Source organism: Humulus lupulus, chromosome 1 (assembly GCF_963169125.1).
Source record: "Humulus lupulus chromosome 1, drHumLupu1.1, whole genome shotgun sequence".
Taxonomy (NCBI): Eukaryota; Viridiplantae; Streptophyta; class Magnoliopsida; order Rosales; family Cannabaceae; genus Humulus; species Humulus lupulus.
In genome coordinates this window covers 211,774,975-211,793,388 of record NC_084793.1, presented here as the reverse complement: position 1 = coordinate 211,793,388, position 18,414 = coordinate 211,774,975, and positions in this window count along the sequence as shown.

Genomic DNA, 18,414 nt, shown 5'->3' with positions numbered 1-18,414 from the left:
AGTTGTGTTTTCTTCAATGATATGTTCGCCTCATTCTGAATACCTTTACTACCTTCATCTACTACTGCTACACTATTTACCTTCATGGCATCAATCTAACCATACATCATAACTAAGGATCCTTTAATCACTTTAAGAGAGATGCCATCAATCTTTATGCTACAACCGTTTGATGCAAGTACACCAGTTGATAACAAATTTCTTCTTAAGTGACGAACAAATCTCACATCATGCACTATTCTTTCAACTCCATCATGCATTTTGATCATGACAGATCCTACTCCAACCACCTTATGTGCCTTGTTATTACCCAACAAAACGGTACCTCCATCAATCTCATTAAAAGAACTAAACATGCGTTTATTGGGTGTCATTTGAAATGAACACCCTGAATTTAGAATCCAATATTCACATGAATTTTCGCTTGAAACAACCAAATCACCTGCAGAGTCATAACCATCTGAAACTATATTGGCCTCTCCCTCATCTTTATTCTTGTCCCTATTCAATTTAGTTTTCTAAGAATAACACTCATCTGTAAAATGACCGTCCTTCTTGCAGTAATACCATTGTTTGCTAGTTCTTCATTTTGATCTTGAATGTCCTCCATGATTATTGTTGCTTCTGTAGTTGTTTCCTTTGAAGTTACTGTTGCTACCCTTATAATTTCCACTCCTTGAATCCATTTTCTCTACTCTTCCCTTAACAATCATCCCTTCTCCATTTCCATCTGATTTCACATCTATTCTTTTCTAAATTTCTTTTGAATTAAGAGCGGCTTTAACTTCTGCCGTGGTTAGAGTGTTAGGATTTTGATCGTTATCAGAAAAGACGATAACCTCGAATCTTGATTATTGAAAGAGGATAACTTCGAATTTCGCACTAAAATCCAGCCCGAACCTGAGGAGAAAGTAATCCAAGACTTGTAACTTGGTTACTTTGGAAGCATACAAGTGTTGCATATAACCATACCTTGAGCTCGGAAAAAATCTTTACATCTTTTAAATAAAAAAGTTGTCTCGAACTTTTCGAAAAAGGTTCACTACTACAAATATAGGCTTTCTCTGCGGTTTTTTTTAAAGAATAAATAAAAAGCGCAGTGAAAAAGTTTGAAAGAGTCAAAAAAATTATATTTAATGTTCGCACCCTATTTTATTGTAGTTTTTAAAAAAAACGCAGTGAAAGGTTTGAATGGCACACTTTTCTCCGCGGTTTTGGGTCTAAAATCGCAGAGAAAGGTGGTCTCCACCCACTAAAGCCCAAAAACCTATTTTTCCCACTCATTTGCTCATCTTCTTCTTTGTTGAAGTCACGGCCGAAGCTCTCTCCCACCACCGTCCCTACCCACGGTAAGCCCCACATTGTCTATTTCTTTTTGTTTTTTTTCCATTTCCTTGCATATTAAAGCTTGAAATCATGTATATATACTTAATCTTGAGTTATTTTGAAGTTTTAGGGTAAAAATGAAGAAATATTGTGTGGGTTTAATGGTGGTTTCTATGTATGTTTATATGGTTATTTTTTGTAATATTTTTGAAATTTTATATAGGATTGGAGGACATTTTCATTGTTTAAAACGTGTATTGATCACTAAAACTTGATTTCTTTAATGTATATTTCGGTTTAGGGTATTTTTGTATTATTTTATTTAGAATAATGTTGTTTACATAATTTTGTATATTATTTAGGTAATGATTTTTTTAAAGTATATTTTTGTTAATTATATTATTTTAGGATAAATTCAGTTACCATATATTTACTAATGTTTAACTTTTTATTGTAGGAAATATTTGTTTGAGTGTGAGCTCCCACTCAAGGTTGAAATATTTGTTCGAGGTTGAAATTGGTGAATATTAATTTTTAAGGTAAGTAGTAATTACTACTTAATTTTTTATTTTTATTTTTTATATTTACAAACTATTGTTAGAGGAGTTTGAATATATTATATATTCATCATAGTGAAGTAGGTTCTGAGATAAAATTGTGTGCTGCGGAGATAACAGAAGGTTGAGAACACGTGTGCCTTAGTGAAGTAGGATCTGTGAATTTTCTGTGTGCTGCGGTGACTTATGGTTGAGAACATGCATGTTGTTTGTTATATGTTTTGTTTGATGTGAATTTATAGGTAGATAACTTAGGATATGCTATAAATACAGAGGAAACTCTGCCCAATTTTTTTTTTGATGATATTAGTTGAACATGTTTTATAAGTTACTATATATAATAATAATGTTTTTGTCTTTGTTGAAATTTTAAATACATATGAATTTTGGATATGTTATAGAAATAAATGAAACTCTGTCCATTTCATTTTATATTTTAATAATTGAACATAATTTTAGGGTATTACTATACTAATTTTCTTTTCATTATCAACTTAGGAATTAGATCGATATTATCATTATGGATAAGTCATGGATTCTTGAGAATAAAGAAACACAACAATTTCAAGACGGATTCAACCAATTTTTAGAATTTTGCCAAACAAATTGTAGTGATCCGGAAAGAATTCATTGTCCATGTATAGATTGTGGTAATGGAACAAAAGGAAATATTACCATGATAAAAAATCATGTATTTTGTCGAGGATTTGATACAAGTTATCGTACATGGTATTGGCATGGGGAATCATTGAAAAATAATAATCCATATCCATTCGGGAGGCGAGGGGTTGATGATTTGGGTTATAGTGATTTTGACGATCATCCTATGGAATTACTCGATAAAGCACAAGAAGAGTTTGTTGATGATCCTTCAAAGTTTGATAAATTGGTTAGAGATGCAGATAAACCATTATTCAATGGTTGTCTGAAACAAAGATTACCAACGATGGTAAAATTTTACAACATAAAAGCAGAAAATGGAGTTAGTGATAAATGTTTTAGTCAATTTTTAGCTGCTTTTAAAGAGATTTTGCCGTCAGATAATTGTTTCCCTGAGTCTACGTATGAAGTGAAGAAAACTTTAAATTGCATAGGCTTGAAGTATGAGAAGATCCATGCATGTCCGAATGATTGTGTGTTATATCGTAAAGAGTATGCAGACATGGACACTTGCCCAGAATGTGATTCACCCCGCTACAAACCTAACAAGAGTAAGGAGATTAGGAAACTTATTCTTCAGAAAGTGATGTGGTACTTGCCCTTGATTCCGCGGCTTAAGCGATTATATCGAAATGCAGAACACTCTGAAAACTTAATATGGCATGAGACTAGGCGAGTGAAAGATGGTAAACTTCGACATCCTGCAGATTCGCAGGCTTGGAAAAAAGTTAATAGCTTAAATCCAGAATTTAAAACTGAAGCAAGACATATTCGTCTAGGTCTAGCTGCCGATGGTGTAAATCCACATAAATCTCTAAGTAGTAGGCATAGTTCGTGGCCTGTCTTCCTTGTTATGTACAATCTTCCTCCATGGTTAGTGATGAGAAGAAAGTTTTTGATGCTCACGTTAATGATTTCAGGCCCAAAACAACCGGGACACGATATAGATGTTTATTTGGCACCATTAATTGATGATTTGAAAGATTTGTATGAAAATGGTGTTGAGGCATATGACGGTTTTAAGAAAGAAGTCTTTAACTTAAAAGTTGTTTTGTTGTGGACTGTTAATGATTTCCCAGCTTATGGTAATCTATCAGGGTTAAGCACAAAAGGTTACCAGGGATGTCCAATATGTTGCACTAACACAAAGGCTATTCGTCTGTCTAATGGGCACAAAATTTGTTATATGGGTCATAGACGATATTTGCCCCTAAATCATCATTATAGGGACAAAAAAAAGCATTTGATGGTGATAAAGAACAAGGTGTTGCTCCTTTGCCACTTTCGGGGCAACAAATTCTTAAAGAAGTAGAGAAAATTGATTTCAAGTATGGAAAAATGCAGAAAAATAAGAAAGTAAGTGGATGTTTCCAAAGGAAATCAATTTTTTTTCGTCTCCCTTACTGGAAAGATTTACTTGTTCGACATTGTTTGGATGTCATACATATAGAAAAAAATGTGTGCGAAAGTATTATAGGTACATTACTTGATATTCCCAGTAAAACTAAGGATGGTTTAACTAGTCGTTTAGATCTTTTTGAAATGGGTATACGAACTGATTTAGCACCTGAACAGAAAGGTAAACGCACATATTTACCTCCTGCTTGTTTCATGTTGTCTAGAGAAGAGAAAAAAGTTGTATGTAAATCATTTGCAGAGATGAAAGTGCCTGATGGCTATTCATCCAACATTCGAAACTTGGTATCCATGGGGGATTTGAGGCTGATGGGTATGAAATCACATGACTGTCATATGTTGATGCAACAATTACTTCCGATTGCTATTCGGTCAGTATTACCGAAAAAAGTTCGAGATTGTTTAACGAATGTTTGCATATTCTTCAATCATTTATGCGGAAAAGAATTAGAAATGAAAAAATTGGATGCATTGCATTATAAGATAGTGGAAACTCTATGCAACCTTGAAATGTTTTTTCCGCCATCCTTCTTTGACATTATGATTCATTTAATGGTTCATCTAGTAAGGGAAGCCAAGTTGTGTGGACCAGTTTGGGCGAGATGGATGTATCCATTTGAAAGAAGTATGAAGGTGTTGAAAAGTTATGTGCATAATCATTATCGTCCTGAAGATAGTATGGTTGAATGTTATATATCGGAAGAGGCAGTAGAATTTTGCTCAGAATACATGAGTGGGGTTGAAGCAATCGGAATCAGCAAACCACGAAATAACTCAGATGGAGTTGATAAAGGACTACGAGGGAATGGAATAGTGACCACCGTGTCTAGGGCAGAATTAGATCAAGCTCAATTAGTTGTGTTGCAAAATAATCCTGAGATTCAATCATATATAATGTAAGTAGAAAATATATTTCAATCATATATATTAGAGTAGTGATTTTCTTTTTGTTGTTTAAACTTTTTGTTATATCTTTTATGTTTCAGTGATCACATAGAGTTATTACAATCGATGATTCCAAACAAGATTAAAAATAAACAAAAATGGGTTATAGATGAGCATAATAAAACGTTTTGCCAGTGGCTGAAGAATACAATTTTGACGAAGTTGGGAGAAAAAAATCATGGATTGTCGACTGAGTTGAAGCGCATATCTCAGGGCTATGCTGTTTGGTATGAGGTATGTATCAATCTGTTATGTCATTACAAACTATTAGAGGAGTTTGAATATATTAGATATTCATCCGTAGTGAAGTAAGTTCTGAGATGAAATTGTGTGCTGCGGAGATAACAGAAGGTTGAGAACATGTGTGTCTTAGTGAAGTAGGTTCTGCGAATTTTGTGTGCTGCGGTGGCTTATGGTTGAGAACATGCATGTTGTTTGTTGTATGCTTTGTCTGAATTGAATTTATAGGTTCTAATAATTTTGGATATGCTATAGAAATAGAGGAAACTCTGCCCAATTTTTTTTGACGATATTAATTTATTAATTGAAAATGTAATATGAATGATTGATTCTCTACAGATGCATTTGGGAAAGCATGCACCCAAATTCACGACAATTATATAAATTTTTTGATACCGAACATCTTTCTATTGGCAATGATGAAAGTAAAAACTATACGGTGGATCTTATAGCCAAATGGATGATGACTATGGATAGACGAGGCCAAATATATTTCAATCCTTGGATTGTTGAGTAAGAACGAACTACTTAAACATTATCACTACTATGGTTGAATTTTAATTTTATAATAATCATATTTTATTATTATTTTAGTCGACATTGGATGTTGGTGCTCGTGATGATGCGGGGGATGACCATAATTTTGGACCCTTTAAAAAATCATAAATCTCTCCACCAATAATTATTGAGGTTATGGAAAAGTAAGTTCTTCAATTGTAATGTATGCATTATTAATTTTTAAAAGTTGAGAGCATAATATGTATTTAATTAATTTTAATTTTTGTAGAGCATACACACAATGTTTGGAAAATGAATACATCGACACATTTACAAAATTGGTGAGAGGTTCTTGTCCAAAACAACCTGAAAGTCATGAATGTGGTTATTATGTACTAAGATACATTTATGATCTTGTAAATGCACCGAATCCAGCAGAAGTTATCAAGAAGAAAGTATGTTATATTTTAAACTCTTTTTTGCTTAAGAAAAACTAGATATAGTATTTAATTATCTAATCTATATTAACTTTTCAATTTCGCAGTGGTTTGACAAAAAGCAATTCAATGTCAAAGAGGATCTACTACCACTACAAAGTGATTGGTTAGCTAGATTAATGCCATTTGTTTATGAAATCTAAATTTTTGTATGTATGTAAGATTAAAGTGCTAACTTATATTGGTTAGAATGATTAAAGTCTTTGATTCATTATTAGCCAATTATTTTGTATTAGATATGAAATGTATATATAACAATTTAACAAATTAGTTATACTATTGAAAATAATTATTTATAATTAAAATTGAAAATTAATTTTTTTATTAAAAATGTTGGGTTATCAACCGAAATTGAATATTTTTTTTTTATTAAGCTCTTTTCTCTGCGGTTGTAGTAAGCCAACCGCGGAGAAAAGAGAGCTTTCTCTGCGGTTGTAATAAACAAACCGTAGAGAAAGCTCTCTTTTCTCCGTGGTTTGCTTATTACAACCGCAGAGAAAGCTCTCTTTTCTCTGCGGTTGGCTTACTACAACCGCAGAGAAAAGTGTAGCTTTTCTCCGCGGTTTGCGTAACACTTTTCTCTGCGGTCGAATACACTGCGCTTTTCAATACTCTCGAAAACCGCAGTGTATTGAGTAAAAAAACCGCAGAGAAAGGCCTTTTTTGTAGTAGTGGTTAAAGTATAGAGATGACTGAGCATAAAAGGAAAAATATTATAAATTTTTTGTGCAACAAATTTAGAGTAATATTCTAACCTATCATGCTTATATGAATAAAGGAGTACGAGTTTCGAGTAGTTATAAGCTCATTGTATTTATATGTTTAAATAAGTATGCATAGTGATTGTGACAATAAATGAAACAAGTAGACGTACTTGAAAGTTTAAATAACACAATCAAGCTTTGAAAAATTCAAGTTAGTATAAAAGTAAAATTTGGAAATAAAAATCGAGTTAGAACAATAGCTCGGATTGTCAAAGATGATTCCAAATAAAACTTAATAGACTAACATGAAAAATCAAAGTTATAAAATCCTGGTCCTAACTAGGAATAAGGCCTGAATACTAACAGGTAGCTATTAAGCAAACATTTAAACCTGGATGAACTAGGTTCGAACTGAGTGATGCACGAACTAGGAAGCATTTTCATAAAAGAAGATAACCTTGACCTTTGATCAAGGATAACTTCAAATTCTGCTAGTTTGAAAGATAACCTCATAACATAATCATTGTTAGGTAATAGGACAACTTTTAAACCACAATCGATCACCATTAAAGGACAAACTCCAATTCTGGTCACCTACCAGTTTAAGGAATAACCTTTAGTGACCTGTTCGCATAGCATAGTGTGTTCGACTATGTTTATATACGTGAAACAGACATAATGATTATGTTAGCCTATGGTGATGAAAAATGAATTCTGCTATCAAGTGATCAAGGACCGAGACTCCTCAATCACTTGGGGGCATATGGGGTGTAAGAACACACAAGATAAGATAAAAATTTTACAAATTTTCCAAAAAAGTGTTCTGTTCGTTCTACCAAAAAAGGAAAAAATGTGCATGCTCGTGTCCTGTTCGTTCTACCTACAAAAGCAAAATTGTGTCTACTCACATGAGCCTTAAGGTGAGACAAATACAAGCCATGAAAAAAGAGAAAGAAGATATAAAAACACATAAGTTGTTCGTACCATTTACAAAAGGCTAACTAGTCTGTTAACTAGTACATACAAAAAGCCTCTGTTCACATCATGCACTAAAGGCAACTAGTTTGTTCGCACTAAGAACAAAAGGAAAAATGGTTTAGCATGCAAGTACAGACTACAAAAGAAGACAAATAGTCAAGAGTATGCAAGTAAAAAATACTCCAACATATGATGCGCTAGAGACTAAGCTATCAGGACTCTGGCGCAAGGGTTTGGTCACCCGAGGCAGCTAAAGGGTCAACAGAAGTGCTAGTAGCAAGATCTTTAGGCCTTGAAACGTCACCTTTCCCCGACTGCACTGAGGAGGTACATACACAAATTTTTCTTCATTAACAAGTCTGGTCGCAAGCCTCAAGTAGGGACTTATCTCTGCCATTCAAAAATGTTAAATCAATACTACGGTTGTGTTTCCAGACCTGAAAGAACATGTTATTTAAGATCTCTCCTTCTTCTTCAAGGGTTTGAAGGTGATTAGCTTCCGCATCAGCTTTAAGTTGCTCAACCTCAACAACATGAGACTTCTGAAAATGGTCAATCTCAGCCTTTAGTTGATTGATCTCGGTACAAGAAGAACTTTTGAGTTGCTCGAGCTCAATCTTACTACTGTTCCTCCCACCACGAACAATGTATATCTTAGAAGGCACGACATGCATCTTCATTATCCTTCTTCATTTGCTTGATAGATTCAAATAGGTTGGTCAAGGTGATCATTTTCTGTGAATGATAAAAATAGATCAATACATAAAATCAAGTGGAAAGATAACAAGTACGATAATAAGAGAAGAACCATACCTGCAAAGTGTTGGCAATAGAATGGCGAACGATCTCACTAGGGAAGCAAACTCTAGAGAAAGACCATTTTGCCCGTATCTGGTCACTCTGGATGACCTCTTCAAATCTAGGTACCAACATTTGAACACAAGAAGGTAATATAGGAGATAAGGACTGGGTCATGGGAATCTCACTAGCAGTCGCCGCAGGGGCTGGCGGTGTAACCCTAGCTAGAGGTCGACTCTAGCCTGAACTAACAGAAAAAGACTTTGCAAGGGTCCCCTTATTCTTGTTCGCTAACTGTTTCCTCCTCTTGTTGGCCCTTGCACCTACAACCTTAGGGCCACAAAACAAAGCTTGAGCATTCATGTCTCCTGCCAAAAAAAAATGGTCAGATAAGATGCAAAAAATATATGCCATAATGCGGTTAAGAAAAAATAGTATACCAGAAGGACCATCAGTACAAGTTACCTCTAGAAAGTATTCATTTAACCAATGAGGGAGGGATAGTTCCTCATTTCTAGGGGATAGACCAAGGCCTCCTACGTCACTAAAATTTTCTGAAGGGAGAGGCATTTGCGATAAGTCAAACTCTGAACAATTGGGCAACCTAGAACAAAGACTGCTTGGGGAAGAACAAGCAGATGAATCCTCGAAGTGAATTGACTCCGGCTCGTCACGAACAACAAAAACCTTTTCTAATTGCCTCTCTTGTATAGAATCTCAAACTTCTGAAAATGGAACGTAGTCAAACTCTGGAGGTGGCAATAGATGATCCAATGATTGGCATGGCTCGAGTAGACCAACCAATCGTAAATTGTCATCATTGATAAAGAAAGACACAATCCTATACTTTCCATCCAATCAACGTAACTGAGAAAGACGCTCCTGCATCTCAGAGGTTGGAGTTGGTCGCCTGTAACGACCTAAAACAACAAGTTAGGTGAGCAGAATGAGCTTAACGTGAAGGAAGTGAACAGACAACTATTTCAAGAGAAATGATAAGACACTTACGAATATCACGGAATGACCTATGCTCAGACTGGAGGGCATTAGTAAAAAATTATTGACTAAAGTAGCGACCAGGGTTGGAAACACCACTCCTAAGGACTTCCCCACTAGAATAGCTACATAGGTCGTAGAATCCTTCATAACCTGATACACGGTTGGACTTGATATTGAACAAGTAGTAAATCTCCAAAGCATCGGGAAGAGGCCAATCTAACACTCTATACAAAATACATAGCAATACCAATAATTTGTAACTATTCGACTTTAATTGGAATGAGGCTATTCCAAAGTAGTCGCAAATTTCCACAAAGTACAAATGAAGTGGCAGAAAGGCACCTGCTTGGCAATGCATGGGACTCCAAGTGGTATACCCGTTTAGTGGGGGGCCTGCTTGTTCATCATTAATAGGGACTCTAAGCCTGAGCTCGCCAATAAGTCCATATTTATCTATTAAATGGGACAAGTCACTTGTAGAAAAGACAGATCTCGGTATTACAAAACCATCCGAGATAAAGATTTCTCCAAGCTCTTTTTTTAGTATAGTCAACCTTTTTGCTCTTCCTTAATGCTCTTGATTTCTTGGGAGGCATGGACTTGGTCCTAGATCATAAGCAAATAGGGAAAAACATATCCTTATACACTTCAAAGAGTGAGGCCTAACTGGATTGTAAAAGAAACCGGACTCCTCGAAGACCAAGCAAGACCAAATACCTAAAAAGGAGAGGAAAGAGTAAGATTTTGTTTGCACATACACAATATGAGGCCTGTTAACCCATAAGTGTACAACTAGGGCGAACAGAACTGAAAAAATACAAGAACATAGATTTCTTACAAAAGAATCTATACTTGGGGAGAGCAAGGAAACCCGCTCATAAAAGGAGTTCAAGCAACATGTTTGTTTATGAGTTAGTTCAAGCAACCTGTTCGTTTATGGGTTAGTTCAAGTAGTCTATTCATTTATGGGTTGATTCAAACATTCTGTTTAGCAAGACACTAGCAAATTCAACTTAAGGAAAAGATGTGTGATGTCTGTTCGAGTAATTGCTAAGCGTGCGCATACACTCATTGGCAAGAGGAGAGCCTGCTTGTTTTTATTCGTAAAAGGCGGATTGGATCAAGACTTAGGTGGGACTGTTTTCAAATTCAAAGAAGAAACCTATTCACCTATAGCTGTTGTTGACCCTAAAATTGGTCAACGACATAGAGTCAAATAAACAATAGAAAATGAGAGGAAAACAAGAAGAAATTCAAATGGAAAGAAAACGACACAAACGATTTATAGTGGTTCGGCCCCGATTGGATGGTAATGACCTACGTCCACTTAGTGTTCTTATTGATGTTGAATCCCAACACTGTGATCAATGAACTAGGGTTCACAAGTTTCATAAGCTTTGGGAAGATTACAACTTCAGTGAATAATGACACTATATCCTTCTCTCAGAGTACAAAGATCCAAAGTTCAAAAGTCCTTTCCTTGAGCCCTTTGATTCTTATTTATAGGCTCAAGAAGAGTACATGGTTGATGGGCCTTAATTATCATTGAGATTCATGTATCTAGGTAATAAAAGAAATTACAAATCATGCGCAAATATAGATCTGCATAAATAATTGAAATAAATGAAAGTTGCAACCAGGCTGGTCGCACATAACCACGATGCTTGATAAACCAATAAATTTCTGGTAGATGGTCGGGCAAGATATATTCACTTAAAGTCGCCACGTGCCAACCTCATGTAAGTCAATCCCGCCACATCATCAGGGGTCATTTTTTGGGTAAACAGCTGTGAAGGAAAATCTTATCTGTCTGCCTATACTATAAATGGTGCGAATAAGAGGTAGAGGTTGTGAATCATAGGGTCTTGTTCGTTTGTATTACTCTATTCGAATAGTTCAATGATTGGCAAACAAGCAATGAATCATATGGGTTATGAGAACCTATTCGCATAAGGAGTTACCTAGGATCCTGTTCATGTGTGTGTGCTTATATCAAAACACCAATCGTACGTGCCCTATGAAACTGAAGTTGGGTAAACACAAGCAGAGGAGAAATGCTTTGTTCGCCTATACTAGTATACAGAGGAATAAAAATGACTAGAAAAATGTCTGTTCGTTTGCTCTGTATATATATATATATAAATAAATCTTCATGTTCTGTAACGTCCCGAATTTACTGTTAAGGCTTAGTGCTTGGAGGGCATACTGGTATATACATGTTGAATTAATTGAATAAGTGGGTAACTATGTGCATACACGATTTATATGACAATATAGATTTAAATGCATGTGTTATGTGTATTAAATATGCATGTGGGCCCATTCTCCATAATAAGGGCATATTTGTAATATTGGCCTTTTGCGGGCATAAATGTGATTATATGTGTGTAAATGATTGGGACCACATTATTATGTGGATATATTTACAGTATATGGCTTGTAGTAGGGTTTAGCGGAATAGTCGCAGTAGGGTTTAATATCCGGCCCAAGATGAGCTTAGGGGTATTTTGGGAAGTTTAATGTATATTTGGGATTTATCGAGTAATGGGTAAGTACTTGGTGACTAATAGGGTATGTCGGGATTGATTGGGAATTTATAGGGCTACTCGAGGATTAGCGAGAAATGTGGAAATGAAAATTTTTCCCTTGGGGCCATTTAAGGTTAATAGTATGCTTAAAGGGTGTTTTGGTCCTTTGGCCAAGGGATAGGCTTGGTTTAAGGCTCTAGACTTCAGTAGAAGCTTAGGATGGACTTGAATAATCTTGGGAAGCAATCACAAGGAAAAACAAAATATGGAGCCGCTCTCTCTCTTTCCATCACTCACGTTTCTCTCTCTCCTTCTAGAACTTTGGGAGACACTTGAAGTTTTGATGAATTTAGGGGAAAGGGTTGAGTTTCTTCCTGAAGAATTGGAGCTGGGATTGGTTGAAGTGCAGTTCAAGGTCGAAATCACTTTTGAGGTAAGCTTTGCAATCTGAATTCTCTTTGTGAATTTCTGGGTTTGAGTATTGCTTTGGCTAAGTTTAGTTCTAGCATTGGTTCTGAATTGGATTGAGGATTTGATATGGATTACATGTTGTTTATGCTATTTATAAGGTGTTATTGAGAGTTGTAGACTCAATTGTGGCTTTAGAACATGTTTAGGTTGAATTATGTGGCTTTGAATTGGGCGGAAACCGCATAAAGAATCTGGGTTTTCTGGGTTTGCGGGGGCGCGCCGCAACCTTGTTCATGGGCGTCATGGGCCACATGGCCCCAGGAGCCTAGAGGGATTTCTGTCTCATAGGCATGCCGCGACCCTCAGGGCTAGGTCGCGGCTTGCATGACTGTAGGAAGTGGGGGGATGGCGCCTCTGACCAGGGGGCGTACCGCGACCCTCAGGGCTAGGTGGCGGCTCGCCTAGGCAGTCATAACCAAATTTTGTCTTTAGGCTCGGGGAGGCTTGGGGACTTAAACCTAAGCACTCAGGACGAATTTTACTACCCGGTATAGTAGAATTCGAGATCTCGGAGGCTCGTATTTTATTCCAAAGCTTTTAATTAGTTTAGGATTTTAATGGCTATCCACTATCGCATTGTGCTTATGTTATACCGCAAGGGCTCAGGATTAGGGATTGTGCTCGAGACTACCATACACTAGCTGCTCAGGACTTGAGGTAAGAAAACTGCACTCGAGTTGTGAATGGGGGTTCAACCCCTTGTAACACCCTACTACCTACGGGCCGTTCCGTTGTGCATTTTAAACAGTGCTAAACTTGCCAACCGAGCCATTTGGTCATAATTGTGTAACTAAGTGTGATTAACGATTTAGGTTTAAAAATTTTGGTCAAAGATACAACGTTTCACTAAAACGTTTACTGTACACATTGGGATCCCAAAATTATATTTTAAAGGTTAATTACAACAAAATATTTACAACTGGCCAACCTAAGCGGCAAAATATGGTTTAACCCTAGTTCCTCTTTAAACCCTCGGCCATGGTGGTCAAGCAGCCGCATATGTGCACATCGTCACCTAAGCTCTCCAACTCAAGGATGGTCCAGCTTTCTTTTGCCTTTAACTGCACCACATAGCACCCGTGAGCCGAAGCTCAGCAAGAAAACTCAATATGCTCATGAACAAGTAATAACATGTCACTAAATCATAATAGGCATGCCTAGCCATAATAACCCTATTCATGCATGCAAATAAATCCAAATAATGATTGTGGGCCCTGCCCTTTGTATGGATGACCTATGGGCCCTGCCCTTTGTATTGATGACTATCAAGTCATAATGAAAATAAATGGCCAATGTGTCCATCTAAAATAAGTGACAATTAAGTCACGCATTGGGGTCCATACCCTAATCAGATGAGTGAATATCACTTTATGATTTTGGTAAAATCCCCATAGGAACTCATAATCCAAGTTTTGAGTTTGTAAAACTCAAGAACACCAAGAAAATCGAATAAACTCATAATTCAAAGCTTAAATTACCTCTGATTATGTCGTTTCTCGCTAAATCCTCTGGCTAATAAGCTTCTAATCTTTCCTAGAATTGCTATGCCTTGATCCTCTCTTGAATCTGAGTCCTAAAACTCAAGTTTCCTTCGAAAATGCAATTGGTGTCAAAAATGGAACTTTGAGGGAGAGAGAACGTTTTGAACGTTCTTTTTATAATTCTAACAGGTTACTTCAAGCTTAAGTAACCTCAAGCAAATCCTAATGCTCGGGAAACCAAAAACGCCCTCGGGGGTAAAATAGTCAAAATTCCTAGAATTTCCCCCTGGTCTCACTAACTCCTAATTTATCTTCAAATATTTATTCCCATTACAAAATAACCCGGTAATGTGCTAAATAACCCTTGACTCTCTCCGAGTCAAGTATGGATCCCGTTGTGACTTTCTTACTAGTTTTCCTCCTAGGATCGTCTCATGCTGAGTAACCCTAGCATAACCAAATAATAATGAAGCACCACACACATACCACATATATGCTAAATATGTCCAAAATGGCCAAAATATGAAAATCACCCAATTCATCAAAAATGGGTTCACATGCATATTTAATACACCTAAACACGCATATAATCATTTAATTGCATAACAAATCAATTATGGCCCTCTCGGCCTCCTAATCAAGGCCCTAAGCCTTATTAGGAAATTTTGGTCATTACAACTATCCCCTTCTGTTTATAGCAATCATGATGCTAGCTGCTTCTGTTTATAGTATTTGGAGGAATCGTAACAACTGTATCTTTGAATTGTTTTCTAAATCTGCTGTAAGTATAGCTTCGGAAGTTAAGGCTATTTTTCATCATAGGCTGATCAGTATTAATAAGCAAAAACTTTCAGCTCAAGAACAACGAATTGTATCTCAGTTTTTAATGTCTGCTTGATCTAGTGTTGTTGGTCTGTATAGTTTGTTTCTGGTTTATTTGGTTGTTTTGGTGAGGCTTTTAGTTCTTAGCCTCTGTTAGTTGTTTAGCTGGTTTGTTGTTTGTACTGTTCTTGTTTGATTAATGAAGTAATCCATTCTTCTTGATCAAAAAATAAAAAACTATCCCCTTCTTAAAAAATTTATTCCTCAAAATTTATCTGAACATCCTGGAATATCAATCCCGCATAACTGATTCCCATTCCTAGGTCGCTCCCTCGACCTCACTATTTCTGTATCATACCTTAAACCAAGGTATAGCTTTATTCCTCAGAACCTTATTCCTTTTGTCAAAATCTGAACTGGCTATTCCTCAGAGGATAACTTAGTCTCAATCTCCAGATTCTTATAACTCAACACATGAGTCTCTTCTAACCCATGTCCTTAACATTGAAATATGAAATACACTGTACATGGCCGACAGTGCAAAAACTAAGGCCAGCCCAAAGGCAATCTAACTGGTCCTATCCAGGATTCAAATGGTCCTACTAATCTAGAGCTCAACTTGCCCTTATTTCCTCACCTCTTTCCATGGTGATATTCTAAGGAAGATACAATCTTCCACTTGGAACTCTATGTGCCTGCATTGCAAATCAACATAACTTTCCCATTTACTCTGAGAAGTGAGCATCCAAGCTCTAACCTTTTCAATAACCTCCATGACCCCTTGAACTACCTCAGGATTCAAATATAACATCTCACCCATCTCATTCCAATGAATGGGTGATATACATTCTCTATCATATAACATCTCCTAAGGTGCCCTTCCAATACTGGATAACTCTCTCTTTGATTTACCATCAGTCTGAGGATAATAACCCGTACTAAATTCCAACTATATATTCATCGCCTTCCGTAACCTTCCCAAGACTTGGAGGTAATAACGGGGTCCTCATCTAATAAGATAGATCTTAACTTTCCATGAAGGCGTACTACCTCTCTCACATAGAGGTCTGTATACTGATCAACCATATCACTTGTCCTTACTGATGTAAGTGAGCTAACTTAAATACTGGTCCATAATGACCCAATTCAAATCACACTGACCCACTATCCTGGGCAGCCCTACCGCGAAACCTATCGCAATATTTTCTTTACTTCCACTATGGAATACACAAAGGGTGTGATGGCCCTACTGAGTCTTGATACTCTGTCTTGACATGCTAACAGGTTAAGAACTTTGCCACATGTTATATTACATCCATCTCCATCCCAGACCAGCAATATAAAGCTTTCATACTTTGTTACATCTTCATGATGCCTGGATGAAGAAAATAAGAGTTAGTATAAGATTCATCCATAATCTCCCATTTAATCTCAGTGTCCATCGGACCCCGAGTCCGATCCCTTTACCACAATGAACTCATACCTGACATTCTCTAGTCCTTTAGCTAATCCAGCTAAGACATTCCCCTCAATCTTCCCATCTGTGGTTCACTTAACTATTTTACTTTGATCCTTTTTGAAGGAGTAACTCAAACATAATGTTGGTCGCCTGGCCCACCAGTAACTCTACTCTAGTTCTGGTCATATCTTCTAACTAACATGATGCATAGGCAATCACCTTTTCCTATCATTGAAGTGTCATAACAATCTACAATTTGTTCTGATCTGTAAGAAGACTCAGAACTCTTTCCCAAAGCACATATAATATCCTTCCCGTCCAAGGAAACTCCTGCCCCTAAGGCGTTCCTTGCCCTTAGAAAATCTCGAACCAAGAATATATCACAATTTCGTTGATCAAGACAATCACAAATTCAATTAAGATAATCTTTGAGTACTCTGTTCATCTGATTCATCAAAACAACTCGGCACTCCTAGTGCCCTTATCTGATACAATAGTCAGTCTTTTGATTATCCTTCTCCCTGATCTTCAGCTTGTACAAACTAGAACAAAGATCCACCTTGGAGAATACTATCGTACTCAATAACTGAGTCCTTAGTTCTTACAATTTTGATGAAGCCATTCAAGATAGTACCCTAGACCTAATTCCATCCCTGGCACCAATCTAATCACCATTCTATCTCTTTATGTAAATGTAATCTTGACAAATTCCCTGGAAATCCATCCAGACACTCATAGACTAATCCAGTCTGCCCTGGTCCCACTAGCACGACCTAAGTGGTATCCACCACACTAGCTAAGAGTTCTATGCATCCCTCTGCAATAGATCTCTAGCTCTAAATACAGATGTCATAGGCATATAAATCCATGCACAACGCCAACTACCACTAGGGTTTCCCACTCTCAAACCCAAGAGTTACTATCCTTTCCTTGCAATCTAGCATTGCCCTACATTTGGTTAACCAATACATATACAGGATCATACTGAACTCAGTCATAATCAACTTTATCAAAACAACTGATAAGTCCTTTCCACCATAATCTACCTCATCTCTTAAAATTACCAGTAAAGTATCACATTCTCATCACAACATAACCATGCAATCTGCATAACAACTCTATGCCTCTCTATATGCAACAATCAAAGAATAACATGGCACAAAAACTAGTCAGCACAATACAAAAAACAAAACTAGAAAGCTAACCTGCTACCCCTGAGGAACCAGCCTCAGTCTCAGTCTTAGTCTCTGAATGCATCGGAGCGAACACTCAAGCTGGAGTTGAGCTGTCCACCCCCTTTTGCTTATCCTTCCTTCGCCTTGGGCAATTCTTCTTACAGCACCCAACCATTCCACAAAAGAAACATACCCTTGCTCAGCATTCTCCCAGATGACACCTCTTACACCGAGTACATTTTGGGTAGACTTTCCAATCATTGTCCTTGCTCGTACCAATAAATGGAGGTATCACTGCTTGAGCCCCGTGCTCCCCGAGACTTTCCTTCTCAATCTGATTTCCTGTGCTCTGAATAGCAAGAGCCTTCCCTACCACCTGAGCATAGGTAGAGATTTCATGCACTGGGGCAACTCTAATGCTCTGAGCTATTCTGGGATTCAATCCCTGGATAAACCTTTCCATCCGAGCTACATCTGTGGGTACCATATCAAAAGAACTTGGCCAACCCATCAAATCTGTTAACATACTCAGTTACAGTTGTATTTCCCTGAACGAGGTTCAAAAACTCATTCATCTTAGCACTCTTGACTGCATCAGAGTAATATCTCTCATTAAACATCTGCCTAAATTCTTTCTAGTCCATCACAACTGTATCTTGTGTCTGGGATACTACTTCCCACCACATCTGGGCATCATCTCGCAATACATATGGAGCACACATCACCCTATCGGGACCTACCAACCCCATATTGTCGAGGATGGAGCTAATCATGCCCATCCATTGCTCAACTCTGAATGGATCTAGGCCTCCCTCAAAGACTGGAGGGTAGAACTCTTGGAATCTTCCACAGAGAAATTC